The following is a 15,439-nucleotide window of genomic DNA, read 5'->3' as shown; positions in this document are numbered from 1 at the left end:
GCAACATGGGTGGCTCTACTGCACAGAAGGACAGGAAAAAAGAGAGAGTTATAGTGGTAGGTTTTAAGGGGAATAGATCGGCGTTTCTGCGGCCGCAATCGAGACTCCAGGATGGTATGTTGCCTGCCTGGTGCAAGGGTCAAGGATGTCTCAGAGCATCCCCCGCCCCCCCCAACGTATTTGGACTCACTGGAAAGGAAATTTAATTTGGAACTATGTACCAGAAAGTTTGAAATCCTGAAGTGCACATGGAAGAAATTATGAAGTTTAATCGAATTTAGGATTTTACAAAGCAGATTGAACCTCTGTGGGCAGGGCTAAGGAACGATCTCTCAAAGAAGCCAGTTTGATTATTGAAACTGCTTGGGGCATTGAGACTAAAGTAAATTGTCTGGAAAATGGATACTCGAAAACCCTTTCCACAAGAGACATTAACATTAAAATTAAACAAAGAATTCTGGATTGATTTTGCGCGAAGATAAGGACAGCTCAAACAGTATAACTGGGCCCCTGTTTTAACAAAGGATATGCTTTGCTGCTGCTTATGCTACTGCCTCAAGAGACACTGCTTGTGCTAGTGGTAGTGTCATACTACGCCTATGCCATCAAGAAGGGAGAGAAACCAACGCGACAGTTGTAAACTAACTTCTCCAGCCTCGATGTCCTGAATTCGAAAAGGAAGGAAGAACATCACCATCGCAGCAGCAACCAACCATAGCCAACATGGTACCACTAAAACCATCGCGATCGACCAAACTCGAAACAAAACTTCACAAGGAAGAAACCGAAGAATTGAAAGTTTCCACTCTACAATCTAGGCCTGACAACCAACAGGTGAAATTCTATTTCTAACAAAAGAAAATGGGTGCTTACCCCACAAATCCAAAATGCGCCCTTTCACATCAGCGGACTCAACCCAACTAAAGATTATGCAGTAAGAAGTCATCTCCGACGTTCAGGGTATAGCAAGCAGAATCTACAGAATCCAACGAACCCCGAAACTGCGAACTACCGCTAACTGACCAGAAAGGATTGGTAAGCATAGTCCCTGTCTGCCCTCGAATCGAGCCGAGCCAGTATTAGGTATTTGGGAGGTGGAAGGTGTAATTTTCACTGCAACCCCTTTGAATGTGTGAAGTACTGTTCTTTATTAGTGTAATTATCGGTGTGACATTGACTTTATAAAGGATAGGAAAATACAAAGTTCTTTTGCACCAAACTAGTGGTCTTTCGCACTTTATAACACCTCCCAAATAAATCCAGAGTCTAGAAACAAGGGAGTGGGAGCAATTCGAACGGTTCAAGTAGGTCAGAACCTGACCCCCCGGGACCGCCCCTTACAAATGTTGGGGGAGATGGCTCATCAGGGGAAGGCAGCAGCAGCCAAGTTCATGGCATCATGGATGGCTCTGCTGCACAGGAGGGCAGGAAAAAGAGTGGGAGAGCTATAGTGGTAGGGGATTCTATTGTAAGGGGAATAGATAGGCGTTTCTGCGGCTGCATACGAGATTCCAGGATGGTATGTTGCCTCCATGGTGCAAGGGTCAAGGATATCTCAGAGCGGCTGCAGGGCATTCTGGAGGGAGAGGGTGAACAGGCAGTTGTCGTGGTGCATATAGGTACCAACGATATAGGTAAAAAAATGGGATGAGGTCCTACAAGCTAATTTAGGGAGCTAGAAGTTAAATTAAAATGTAGGACCTCAAATGCCGAGGAACCAACTTGAGGGCTGGCCATCCTAGACTGGGTGATGTGTAATGAGAAAGGACTAATTAGCAATTTTGTTGTGTGAGGCCCCTTGGGGAAGAGTGACCATAATATGGTAGAATTCTTTATTAAGATGGAGAGTGACATAGTTAATTCAGTGACTAGGGTCCTGAACTTAGGAAAGGTAACTTCGAAGGTATGAGACATGAATTGGCTCGAATAGACTGGCAAATGATACTTAAAGGGTTGATGGTGGATAGGCAATGGCAAACATTTAAAGATCACATGGATGAACCTCAACATTGGACATCACTGTCTGGAGTAAAAAATAAGATAGGGATAAGAAAGAAACCAAGCTACCATGTTATGGTCACTCTTCACCAAGGGGCCTCGCACAACAAGATTGCTCGTTAGTCATTTCTCATTATACATCACCCACTCTCGGATGGCCAGTTCCCTAGTTAGTTCCTCGACATATTGGTCTAGAAAACCATCCCGAATACACTACAGGAAATCCTCCTCCACCGCATTGCCACCAGTTTGGTCAGCCCAATCAATATGTAGATTAAAGTCACCCATGATAACTACTGTACCTTTATTGCATGTGTTGTGTATCTGTAAAGCATGCACTCCCATGTTCCACCACCAGGGTGCACATCCCCTGAAGTCCCAAGGGATCCCAGCATCCCTTGGGAGCACTGTATATAAGCTGGCCCCCAAGGCCTGTTCCTCACTCTGGAGTGTCTTAATAAAGACTGAGGTCACTGTTACTTTAATCTCCTTGTGGACAGTCTCATCTGTGTTAGGAACACTATAACAGGCGAGGAGTATACAAATCCAACGCAGATGCAGCAAACGTTGGGCATCCTGGAGAAGTTCTCAGAGGGTGAGGACTGGGAAGCCTATGTCAAATGGCTAGACCAGTACTTTGTAGCCATAGAGCTGGACGGAGAAGGAAGCGGTGCAAAGAGGAGAGCGGTCCCCCTCACGGTCTGCGGGGCACCGACCTACAGCCTCATGAAGAATCTTCTGGCTCCGATGAAACACACAGATATGTCGTATGAGGAGCTATGTACACTGGTTCGGGAGCATCTTAACCTGAGGGAGAGCATGGTGATAGCGAGGTATCGGTTCTACACGTGCCAGCGATCTGAAGGTGAGGAAGTGGTGAGCTACGTCGCCGAGCTAAGGCAACTTGCAGGACAGTGCGAGTTTGATGGCTACCTGGAGCAGATGCTCAGAGACTTTTTTGGACTGGGCATTGGCCACGAGACCACACTACGAAAACTTTTGACTGTAGAGACACCGACCCTCAGTAAGGTCATTGCGATAGCACAGGCGTTTATGTCCACCAGTGATAACACCAAACAAATCCCTCAGCACACAACTGCTAGCAATGTTCACAAATTAACTGGAACTGTGTTTACGAGCAGAAATGTACAGGGCAAAAACCACGAGTCTGCAACTGCCAGCAGGCCTCGGGTGACCCAGATGACTCAGAGTCCGCAACAAAGGATGAATGCAAGGCAATTCGCACGTTGTTGGCGTTGTGGAGGCTTCCATTCAGCCTATTCATGCTGCTTCAAAGAGTATGTTTGCAAGAGCTGTGGAACAATGGGTTACCTCTGAGCTTGCAGATGAGCTGCAAGCTCTGCAAAACCTGCTAACCACCACGTGGCAGAGGAAGATCGGTCCATGGTGGATCAAAGCAATTTCGAGCTTCAGAGAGGAAGCAGATGCTGAAGTATATGGAGTGCACACATTTTCTACGAAATGTCCACCTATAATGCTAAATGTAAAATTGAATGGCTTACCCGTAGCCATGGAACTGGACACTGGCGCTAGCCAATCCATCATGAGTAAAAGATATTTGTGAGACTGTGGTGCAACAAGGCACTCAGACCAGCCTGGGCCCCATCCACACAAAACTGAGAACGTACACCAAAGAGCTCATCACTGTCCTGGGCAACGCCATGGTCAAAGTCACCTACGAGGGCACGGTGCATGAACTGCCACTCTGGATTGTCCCGGGCGATGGCCCCACACTGCTTGGAAGGAGCTGGTTGGGCAAAATCCGCTGGAACTGGAATGACACCCGAGCGCTATCACATGTCGATGAGGCCTCATGTATCCAGGTTCTTCACAAATTTCCTTCCCTTTTTGAGCCAGGCATTAGAAACTTTTCCGGGGCGAAGGTGCGGATCCACTTGGTTCCACAGGCACAACCCATTCACCATAAGGCGTGAGCGGTACCTCACATGATGAGGGAGAGAGTGGAAATCGAGCTAGACAGGCTGCAACGCGAGCGCATCATCTCCCCAGTGGAATTCAGTGAGTGGGCCAGCCTGATTGTTCCAGTACTCAAAAGTGATGGCATGGTCAGGATTTGCAACGATTATAAAGTAACTATTAATTGCTTCTCACTGAAGGACCAATACCCGCTGCCTAAGGCAGGCGACCTATTTGCGACACTGGCAGGAGGCAAGACGTTCACCAAGCTCGACCTGACTTTGGTCGACATGACGCTGGAGCTGGAGGAGTCTTCGAAGGGCCTCATCTGCATCAACACGCACAAGGGACAGTTCATCACAACAGATGCCCGTTTGGAATTCGGTCGGCAGCAGCGATCTTCCAGAGAAACATGGAGAGCCTAATCAAGTTGGTACCACACATGGTGGTTTTTCAGGATGACATATTGGTCACAGATCGGGACACCGTCGAGCACCTACAAAACCTGGAGGAGGTCCTCCAGCGATTGGATCGAATACGGCTGCGGCTGAAGAGGTTGAAATGCGTCTTCATGGCAACAGAAGTGGAGTTTTTGGGGAGAAAGATCGCGGCGGACGGCATTCGGCCCACTGACGCCAAGACAGAGGCTATCAGGAACGCGCCCAGGCCACAGAATGTCATGGAGCTGCGGTTGTTCCTGGGACTCCAACTATTTTGGTAACTTCCGACCAGGGTTAAGCACTCTCTTAGAGCCCCTACTTGTGTTATTGCGTAAAGGTGAGAACTGGGTGTGGGGAAAAAAACCAAGCAATTGCTTTTGAGAAAGCCAAAAACATTTTATGCTTCAACAAGCTACTTGTATTGTATAACCCGTGCAAAAGACTTGTGCTAGCATGTGACACGTCGTCGTATGGAGTCGGGTGTGTATTACAAGCTAACGTTGCGGGGAAGTTGCATCCTGTCACCTATGCCTCCAGAAGCTTGTCGAAGGCCGAGAGGGCCTCCAGCATGATTGAGAAAGAGACATTAGCGTGTGTGTTCAGGTTAAAGAAAATGCATCAGTAACTGTTTGGCCTCAAATTTGAGCTGCAAACCGATCACAAGCCCCTCATATCCCTGTTCGCTGAAAACAAGGGTATAAATACTAATGCCTCAGCCTGCATACAAAGGTGGGCACTCGCGCTATCAGCATATAACTATACCATCCACCACAGGCCAGGCACAGAGAACTGCGGATGCTCTCAGTCGGCTACCATTGCCCAACACGGGGGTGGAAATGGCGCAGCCTGCAAACTTGTTGATAGTGGCGCAGCCCGCAGACCTGCTAAAGTCATGGAAGCGTTTGAAAATGATAAATCACCTGTCACGGCCTGCCAGATTAGGACTTGGACCAGCCAAGATCCTCCGCTGTCCCGAGTAAAAAACTGTGTACTGCATGGGAGCAGGGCCAGCATCCCCGTTGAAATGCAAGAGCTAATCAAGCCATTCCAGTGGCGAAAGGACGAGCTGTCCATTCAGGCAGACTGCCTGTTGTGGGGTAACGGCGTAGTGCTACCCAAAAAGGGCAGGGAGACGTTCATCTCGGATCTCCACAGCACACACCCAGGTATAGTAATGATGAAAGCGATAGCCAGATCCCACGTGTGGAGGCCCGGTATCGACTCTGATTTGGAGTCCTGTGTACGGCAATACAGCGTGTGTGCTCAGTTGAGCAACGTGCCCAGAGAGGCACCACTAAGTTTGTGGTCCTGGCCCTCCAGACCATGGTCAAGGATCCATGTCGACTATGTGGGCCCGTTTCTCGGTAAAATGTTCCTGGTGGTGGTGGATGCTTTTTCAAAATGGATTGAATGTGAAATAATGTCTGGAAGCACCGCCACCACCAGCATTGAAAGCCTGAGGGCCATGTTTGCCATCCACGGCCTGCCTGACATACTGGTCAGTGACAACTGGCCATGTTTCACCAGTGCCGATTTTAAAGAATTCATGACCCGCAATGGAATCAAACATGTCACCTTGGCCCCGTTTAAAACAGCCTCCAATGGGCAGGCAGAGCGGGCAGTACAAACAATCAAACAGAGCCTTAAACGAGTCACAGAAGGCTCACTCCAAACCCGCCTGTCCCGAGTACTGCTCAGCTACCGCACGAGACCCCACTTGCTCACAGGGGTGCCCTCGGCTGAGCTACTCATGAAAAGGACACTTAAAACCAGATCCTCGCTGGTTCACCCCAACCTGCATGATCAGGTAGAGAGCAGGCAGCAGCAACAAAATGTAAACGATGGTCGCGCCACTGTGTCACGGGAAATTGATCTGAATGACCCGGTGTATGTGCTCAACTATGGACATGGTCCCAAGTGGATCGCGGGCACAGTGATAGCTAAAGAAGGGAGTCGGATGTTTGTAGTCAAACTAGACAATGGACAAATTTGCAGAAAGCACCTGGAGCAAACGAGGCTGCAGTTCACAGACTGCCCTGAACAACCCACAGCAGACACCAGCTTTTGAGAGTCCACAACACACACCCAAAGGATAAACGACACCACCCCGGACCAGGAAATCGAACCCATCATGCCCAACAGCCCAGCAAGGCCAGGCTCACCCAGCAGTCCTGCAGGGCCAACAACACGCCAGCCCAGCGAGGGCACAGCCAACACACCAGAACATACATTTGTACCGAGGCGGTCCACCAGGGAAAGATAAACTCCCAACTGCCTCACCTTGTAAATATTTTTCACTTTGACTTTGGCGGGGAGTGATGTGTATCTGTAAAGCATGCATTCCCATGTTCTGCCACCAGCGAGCGCATCCCCTGAAGTCCCAAGGGATCCCAGCATCCCTTGGGAGCACTGTATATAAGCCAGCCCCTAAGGCCTGTTCCTCACTCTGGAGTGCCTTAATAAAGACTGAGGTCACTGTTACTTTAACCTCCCTGTGGGCAGTCTCATCTGTGTTAGGAACACAATAGCATGAAACCCTAATTTCTTGTTTGATGCTGTCCCCAACCTTACTACTACTGTTCGGTGGGTTGTACACAACTCCCACTAGCGTTTGGGGGTAATGTATTGACGTGGATAGAGAACTGGTTGGCAGACAAGAAGCAGAGAGTCGGGATAAACGGGTCCTTTTCAGAATGGTAGGCAGTGACTAGTGGTGTGCCGCAGGGCTCAGTGCTGGAACCCCAGCTATTTACAATATACATCAATGATTTGGATGAAGGAATTGAGTGTAATATCTCCAAGTTTGCAGATGACACAGTGGCAGTGAGAGCTGTGGGGAGGATGCTATGAGGCTGCAGGGTGACTTGGACAGGTTAAATGAGTGGGCAAATGCATGGCAGATGCAGTATAATGTGGAAAAATGTGAAGTTATCCACTTTGGTGGCAAAAACATCAAGGCAGATTATCTGAATGGCAGCGATTGGAAAAAGGGGAGGTGCAACGAGACCTGCGTGTCATGGTACATCAGTCATTGAAAGTTGGCATGCAGGTACAGCAGGCGGTAAAGAAAGCAAATGACATGTTGGCCTTCATAGCTAAGGGATTTGAGTATAGGAGCAGGGAGGTCTTACTGCAGTTGTACAGGGCCTTGGTGAGGCCTCATCTGGAATTTTGTGTTCAGTTTTGTTCTTCTAATCTGAGGAAGGACGTTCTTGCTATTGAGAGAGTGCAGCGAATGTTCACCAGGCTGATTCCCAGGATGGCAGGACTGACATATGAGGAGAGACTAGATCGACTGGGCCTGTATTCACTGGAGTTTAGAAGGATGAGAGGGGATCTCATAGAAATATATAAAATTCTGATGGGATTGGACAGGTTAGATGCAGGAAGAATGTTCCCGATGTTGCTGAAGTCCAGAACCAGGGGACACAGTCTAAGGATAAGGGGTATGCCATTTAGGACGAAGATGAGGAGAAACTTCTTCACTCAGAGAATTGTGAACCTGTGGAATTCTCTACCACAGAAAGTTGTTGAGGCCAGTTCGTTAGATATATTCAAAAGGGAGTTAGATGTGGCTCTTACGGCTAAAGGGATCAAGGAGTGTGGAGAGAAAGCAGGAATGGGGTACCGAAGTTGCATGATCAGCCATAATCATATTGAATGGCGGTGCAGGCTCAAAGGGCCAAATGGCCTTCTCTTGCACCTATTTTCTATGTTTCTATGTTCTTATAAAGCAGACCAGCAAATTGTGGAGACATATGCTCCATATGTTGAGGCCCAGCCCCTTCAGAATCTCAGTGGGTACTCAGGATGATAGCATTCCGCCTCCCATCACTGACTCTCCAACTATGCACTCTACACCCGAGCCACCAGTGACTGATTCCGCCAATGATAAGGCGCAGCAGTCCGCAGCCGGACCTTCCAAGCCCAGAGCTGGCCCAGGGCATCCTCCTCAGATGCCATCTGCTCTGTATGCCTCCCTAACATAGCAGCCCTCAAGCAGCCTTGCTGTGGTAGACACTGAAGCCTCATTGAGGAAGAGCAGCAGGCGTGGGAGGGGGATGAAGGGAAGGTGGGGGCAGGGGAAATCTCCAGCCAAGTTCAATTAAGGGGTGGGACAGCCTTCTGCAGATGCTTTGATATTTTATCAGAACACCTGTAAATAGTTGTTTTTTTAATAATGCGCTTGCTGTTCAGTAACTTGCAGCAGAACACTGTTTATTGTACCATTTGGTGACGATGGTTTATTGCATTGTTCGGTTATGATGGTTTATTGTGTCATTTAGTGTTGTTGGGGGTGCATTGTTTGTAACATTTTTTGATAAATAGGTCATTTTTACCCTTTGCTGTTGGTGTCGTTTGTATCATTCAAAAGCTCGGCGTAGCTGTGCCTGTATGGTGGCACATAGCAAGGCTAGTATTCGATGCATCCCTCAACTTCCTCCATTCAACGAAACCAGTCCATTATGAGCTGGCGATGCTGCCTCCCCCTTGGACAGGTTGGGCTGTGCAATCGGGACCTCGCCAGGCTCCTCCTCCTGAGGTGGGTCTACAATCTCCATTGGCAATGCATGGCCCCTCATATTGGCCAAGTTGTGTAGCATGCAGCACACCACAATGAATTTGGAGAGCTGTTCAGGTGAGTATTGAAGGCTGCCTCCAGAGCAATCGAGACATCGGAAGCGCTGCATAAGCACTGCAATTGTCTGTTCAATCAGGCTGCGGTTGACTGCATGGCTCTCATTGTAGCGCTGCTCAGCTTCTGTGGTAGGGTTGCGAAGGGAGGTCATGACCCTTCCATTTGTCGCTGAAACATTCATGAGACAGTGCTCTCATGCAAGATGAAAGCATCATGTGTGCTCACTGGATAGCGGGCATTCACTGTGAGGATGCGTTGCATGTGGTCGCACACCAGCTGGACGTTTAGGGAGTGGTATCCCTTTCAGTTTCTGAAATTGTCCAATGGTGCTCATAAGGTCACGTGTGTGCAATCAATGGCTCCGTGAACCCTCGGGAAGCTTGCAATTCTGCCAAACCCACATGTCCGCTCATTCTGGCTGTCCCTATTCATTGGGAACTTTATGAAGTCCATTCTGCGGGCCTACAGAGCCTTTGTGACTTGGAGAATGCAGCGATGTGTAGCGTATTGAGAGATGCTACATATGTCCCCTGCTGCTGCCTGGAAGGAGCTGGAACCATAGAAGGCCAGCGCCACAGTCACCTTCACTGTGACGGGCATGCGCTGGAAGGCTGTAGGTCTGCTTGTCGGAGATGGCATATCTCTGTCAGCATTTCTTTTCTAAAGCGCAGCCTTCTCACACACTTCTCAGAGAGCTGGAGGTATGAGCGTTGTACCCTGTAAACCCATCAGAGGCAAGGCTTCCTCCCCAGACGTATTTGGTCTCTCCACATCCGTGGCTCATAATGGCCAGTAGCCCTTCTTCCAGCTTAAAGCCAATAGCAAGCAGCATGATACGCTTGCAAACAAGTAACACCCCCATGAAAGTCTCTCACTGACCATGGAAGGACACTATAATTGCAGATAAAACTGTTGTTTGCAAGTCAGAGCTTCATGCAGCATTCTGTGCGCAACCATTGCTCTCAATGGGACCTGCGATGTAGGATCCTGCTCCCTCCATTAATACGCTGCCAATACTGCCTGCTGCACCCTGGGAATGCCATTTTTTTCAGACGTTTCCTGGGGCGGACATTAAATGAGGCGTAAGGACTGAATTTGCCATCCGGGCGCAAGTGCAACATTGCACGACAACTGACATCATAATCTCAGTCGAACTGGAGGGCGGGGCAGTAAGTTTTTGCACAACTGCAAATCAGGATCATAATGTACCAGCCAGGCGCTAAAACCTGAATGTTGCACCCAGAAATATCATTTACCACCCCTCTGAGGCGCAAACAGAGGTGCAAGAGAATGGAAAATCCAACCCATTTCATTTGGTCCACTCACCCAAATTATTGACATAGATTGTGAATAGCTGGGGCCCAAGCACCAATGGTACCCCATTAGTTACAGCCTGCCAACCAGAAAATGACCCGTTTATTCCTACTCTCTGTTTTCTGTCTGTTAATCAATCCTCAATCCATGCTAGTATATTACCCCCAATCCCATGAGCCCTAATTTTGTTAAAAACCTCTTGTGTGGCACCTTATCGAATGCCTTCTGAAAATCCAAATACATCACATCCACGGGTTCCCCCTTATCTATTCTGCTAATTATTACCACAAAAAACAGATTTGTGAAACATGATTTCCCTTTCAAAAATTCGTGTTGACTCTACCCAATCCTATTATTATTTTCTTAGCATCCTGTTACCACATCCTTAATAAATGATTCTTACATTTTCCCGATTAGTAATGTCAGGCTAACTGGTCTAGAGTTCCACGATTTCTCTCTCCCTTCTTTCTTAAATAGTGGGGTTACATTTGCTACCTTCTAATTCCCAGGAAGCGTTCTAGAATCTATGGAATTTTGGAAGATGACAACCAATGCATCCACTATCTCTGTAGTCACTTCTTTCAAAACCCTAGGATGTCAGCCATCAGGTGCAAGGGATTTATTGGCTTTCAGTCTCATTAATTTCTCCAGTACTATTTTTTTACTAATACTAATTTCTTTAATTTCCTCATTCTCACTAGACCCTTGGTTCTGCACCCTTGGTTCTGCACTTATTCTGGGAATTTTTTGCTGCTTCTTCCGTGAAGACGTATTCGTTTTTGTTTAATCCATATTTGTTTAATTTCTCTGCCATTTCCTTATTCCCCATCATCAATTTTCCTGTCTCAGCCTGTAATGGACCCCCATTTACTTTTTACAGAAGATTTTAGTCTGTTTTCCTGTCTCTCGCTAGTTTACTCTTATTCAATTTTCCCTTTCTTTTTCAATTTCTTGGTCCTCCTTTGCTGAATTCTAAAATCCCTAGGCTTACTGCTCTTTTTGGCAAAATTATAAGCCTCTTCATTTGATTTAATACTATCTTTAACTTCTCAGCCATGGTTGGAGTACTTTTCCTGTGGGGTTTTTGTGCCTTAAAAGAATGTATGTTTGCTGTAAATTATTGTTGTCGACCATCATACCTTTTAATGTAATTTCCCAATCTATCTTCGCCAACTCGCCCCTCATACCTACGTAGTTTGCTTTGTTAATTTAAGACCCCAGTTTCGGATTTAATGAAATCACTTTCAAACTTAATATAAAATTCAATCATATTATGGTTACTCTTCCCTTAGGGCCCCTTTACTCCAAGGTTATTAATTAACCCTTTCTCATTGCACAATACTAGATCTAAAATAACCTGTTCCCTAGTTAGTTCCTCAACATACTGATCTCGAAAACCATCTTTTATACATTCCATGAATTCACCCTCCATTCTTAATGCAAATTTGGTTTGCCCAGTCTATATATAGATTAAAGTCCCCCATGATTACTGTATTACACTTGTTACATGCACCTTTAATTTCTTGATTTATAATGTGCCCTACATTACAACTATTGTTTGGAGACCTCTAAACAACTCCCACCAATGTTTTCTGCCCCTTGCTGTTTCTTAGTTCCACCCTAACCGATTCTACTTTTTGATTTTCAAAGCTAATTTCCTTTCTCTCTACTGTCTTTATTCTATCCTTTATCAGGGATACTACTCCTCCTTTTCCAATTTACCTAACTTTTAGAAAACTGAAGTATCCTGGAATATTTAGGGCCCGAAATTGGTGGACTTGCTGTCCACTGCCGCCGAGTTTTCTCGTCCGTCTCCCTGGATTCTGGCCGCTCTCCCCTCCGAGCGAATTTGATGACGTCCTCCCGTCGGTGGGGAGAGAAGACCACTGAGTACCGTCCGCTGGCGTGCAATGCCCACAAGAGACTTCCCGCCCGCTGCATTGCCAGTTTGATCCGGGAGGTCCTTCGCTCCAGCAGGGGAAAAGACCACTGCATGAAGGCAGGTCATACCTCAACAGTAAGTATTAAGTCCTGCAAAAAAAGATTAGTCCACATCTTTTCTTTATTTATTTTGCAGGGATTTAGGTGGATGGGATCCCCTGAAGGATTTTTGGTGTTTTTAACATTTTTATCAGTTCCACCCCTCCCTGGGCCCGACTCAATCCTTGGCGGTACTTTGCCGAGGATTGCATTTGCCACCCAGAATGGGAGCTACTGCCCGCTGCCAGTCAGAATCGGCGTGCAAGGCCCATTTTTGCCGCCCAGCGGTCGTTCCCATATTTTTCCATGAAACTTCCGACCAAAGTACCATCAGGATCTTAGCGGTCCTTTGAACGGAACTTAGCTTTTACCAAACTCGAGCCCTTAGTTCCAAACCTTGGTCAATTTGCAGCCACGTCTCCGTAATGGCGATGAGCTCAAACCTATTATTAAGAAATTTCTATCTGCACCATTAATTCATCTATTTTGTTGCGAATGCTTCGTGCATTGATATAGTGCCTTTAGCTTTGACTTTTTTCTATTTTTCCCTGATGGTCACCTTAGTCTGTAATGCCCTATTACCATTGTTACTCTCTCTGTCCTTTCCTGACCCCCTTTGCTTATTTATACCCAAAACTCTATTCTGCTCTAGAGCCTTGACATTTCATTTGCTGCTTTATTTATTCTTTTCTGAATCCTCCCAACGCTTACCACCCCCCATCATTAGTTTAAAGCCCTGCCTATTGCCTTAGTTATTTGATTTGCCAGGACACTGGTTTCAGTCCAGTTCAAGTGGAGCCCATCCCAACAGAACAGCTCCCTCTTTCCACTGTACTGGTGCTAGTGCCCCATGAAGCAAAACCCCTGCCTCCCACACCACTCTTTGAACCATGCATTTAACTTTCTAATCTGCTTATCCCTATGCCAATTGGTGCATGGCTCAGGTAACAATCCAGAAATTATTCCCTTTGAGGTTCTGCGTTTTAATTTGACCCCAACTCCTCAAACTCTCTCAGCAGAAACTCATTCCGAGTTCTACCTAGGTTGCTGGTTCCTATGTGGACCACGATAACTGGATCCCCTTTTCCACTCCAAGTTCTTCTCCAGCCGCAAGGAGATGTCTTTAACCCTGGCACTGGGTCGGCAGCACAACCATTGAAACTTCTGGTCGCAGCTGCAGAGAACAGTATCTATCCCTTTGACAATATTGTCCCCTACCATAACTACATTCCCCTTCACCCACCCCACTTGAATGGCCTCCACCACCATGGTGACATGGTCAGCCTGCTCATCTATCCTGCAGGCCTTTTCCTCATTCACACAGGCAGAAAAACCTCATACTTGCTGGATAAGGGCAAAGGCTGAGGCTCCTCAAGCATTGCACCTGGGGTCCCCTCACCTGCCCGACTTGCAGTCACACTCTCCTGTCCCTGACCACTAATCAGACCTGTACCAGTACCTAACCTAAGGGGTGTGACTGCCTCCTAGATCAAAGTGTCCAGGTGACTCTCCCCCTCCCTGATGCCCCACAATGTCTGCACCTCAGACTCCAGCTCAACAACTCTGAGCTGAAGTTCCTCAAGATGCAGGAAATTACTGCAAATGTGTTTGTCTGGGATCACAATGTTCTCCACAAACTCCCACATGCTGCAGTTGTGGCACACCACCTGCCGTCCCTATATGACCTTATTCTATTTACTTAAATTTGTATTAAAGTAATTCATTTTACAGTTTAGTTCCTTGACTACTTAATTGATCTAGATTAGATTATGGGTAATGAAATTAAATATCTACCTGTAACATAAAGCACTACAAGTAGTGCAGGCAAAAAGCAACAACTCCTTCCCCCTCTTGTCCGAATTCCCACGCTTTCCAAATTCCAAAACAAAACACTCTGTTTAAGTGCACTGCGTTTAAGTGCACTGCATTTAATCCCACTTTGTGCAGGCTGCTCCGTGCTCTGCAGAACTGTTTATTTTTATACTCTGGGAGCTTTACCCAATTTACAAATGTTGACTCAGTTCCCCTGTCCCCTGTGATTAGCACCTATTTAAGACAAATATTTACAGTTGATTGCCACTGGCAGGCAGCTTCTGTTAACTACAGTTTTACTGTTCTAGGTTTAAATCAAAATGCTAAACTAAATTTCAATTTTTACAGCTTCTACTTACCCAGTTCTGACCAGAAATTCCCACTTTTTCCAAATAAAGCATTGTTTAAGTCACTTTATTTAAGACCACTATGTGCAGACTGCAGAGTGAGGGGGGGAGGGGGGAGAGGAGGAATGAGTGGGAGAAGGAGGAGTGAGGGGGAGAGGAGGAGGAGGTGGAGTGAGGGGGAGAGGAGGAGGAGGTGGAGTGAGGGGGAGAGGAGGAGGAGGAGGAGTGAGGGGGAGAGGAGGAGGAGGAGGAGGAGTGAGGGGGAGAGGAGGAGGAGGAGGAGTGAGGGGGAGAGGAGGAGGAGGAGTGAGGGGGAGAGGAGGAGGAGGAGGAGGAGAAGTGAGGAGGAGAGGAGGAGGAGGAGGAGGAGGAGTGAGGGGGAGAGGAGGAGGAGGAGGAGGAGTGAGGGGGAGAGGAGGAGGAGGAGGAGGAGTGAGGGGGAGAGGAGGAGGAGGAGTGAGGGGGAGAGGAGGAGGAGGAGGAGGAGGAGGAGGAGGAGTGAGGGGGAGAGGAGGAGGAGGAGGAGGAGTGAGGGGGAGAGGAGGAGGAGGAGTGAGGGGGAGAGGAGGAGGAGGAGTGAAGGGGAGAGGAGGAGGAGGAGTGAAGGGGAGAGGAGGAGGAGGAGTGAGGGGGAGTGAGGGGGAGAGGAGGAGGAGTGAGGGGGAGAGGAGGAGGAGTGAGGGGGAGAGGAGGAGAACATAAGAACATAAGAATTAGGAACAGGAGTAGGCAATCTAGCCCCTCGAGTCTGCTCCGCCATTCAATAAGATCATGGCTGATCTGGCCGTGGACTCAGCTCCACTTACCCGCCCTCTCCCCATAACCCTTAATTCCCTTATTGGTTAAAAATCGATCTATCTGTGACTTGAATACATTCAATGAGCTAGCCTCAACTGCTTCCTTGGGCAGAGAATTCCACAGATTCACAACCCTTTTGGAGAAGAAATTCCTTCTCAACTCGTTTTAAATTG

Source organism: Pristiophorus japonicus, chromosome 10 (assembly GCF_044704955.1).
Source record: "Pristiophorus japonicus isolate sPriJap1 chromosome 10, sPriJap1.hap1, whole genome shotgun sequence".
NCBI classification, from domain to species: Eukaryota; Metazoa; Chordata; class Chondrichthyes; family Pristiophoridae; genus Pristiophorus; species Pristiophorus japonicus.
This window is presented reverse-complemented; position numbering follows the sequence as displayed.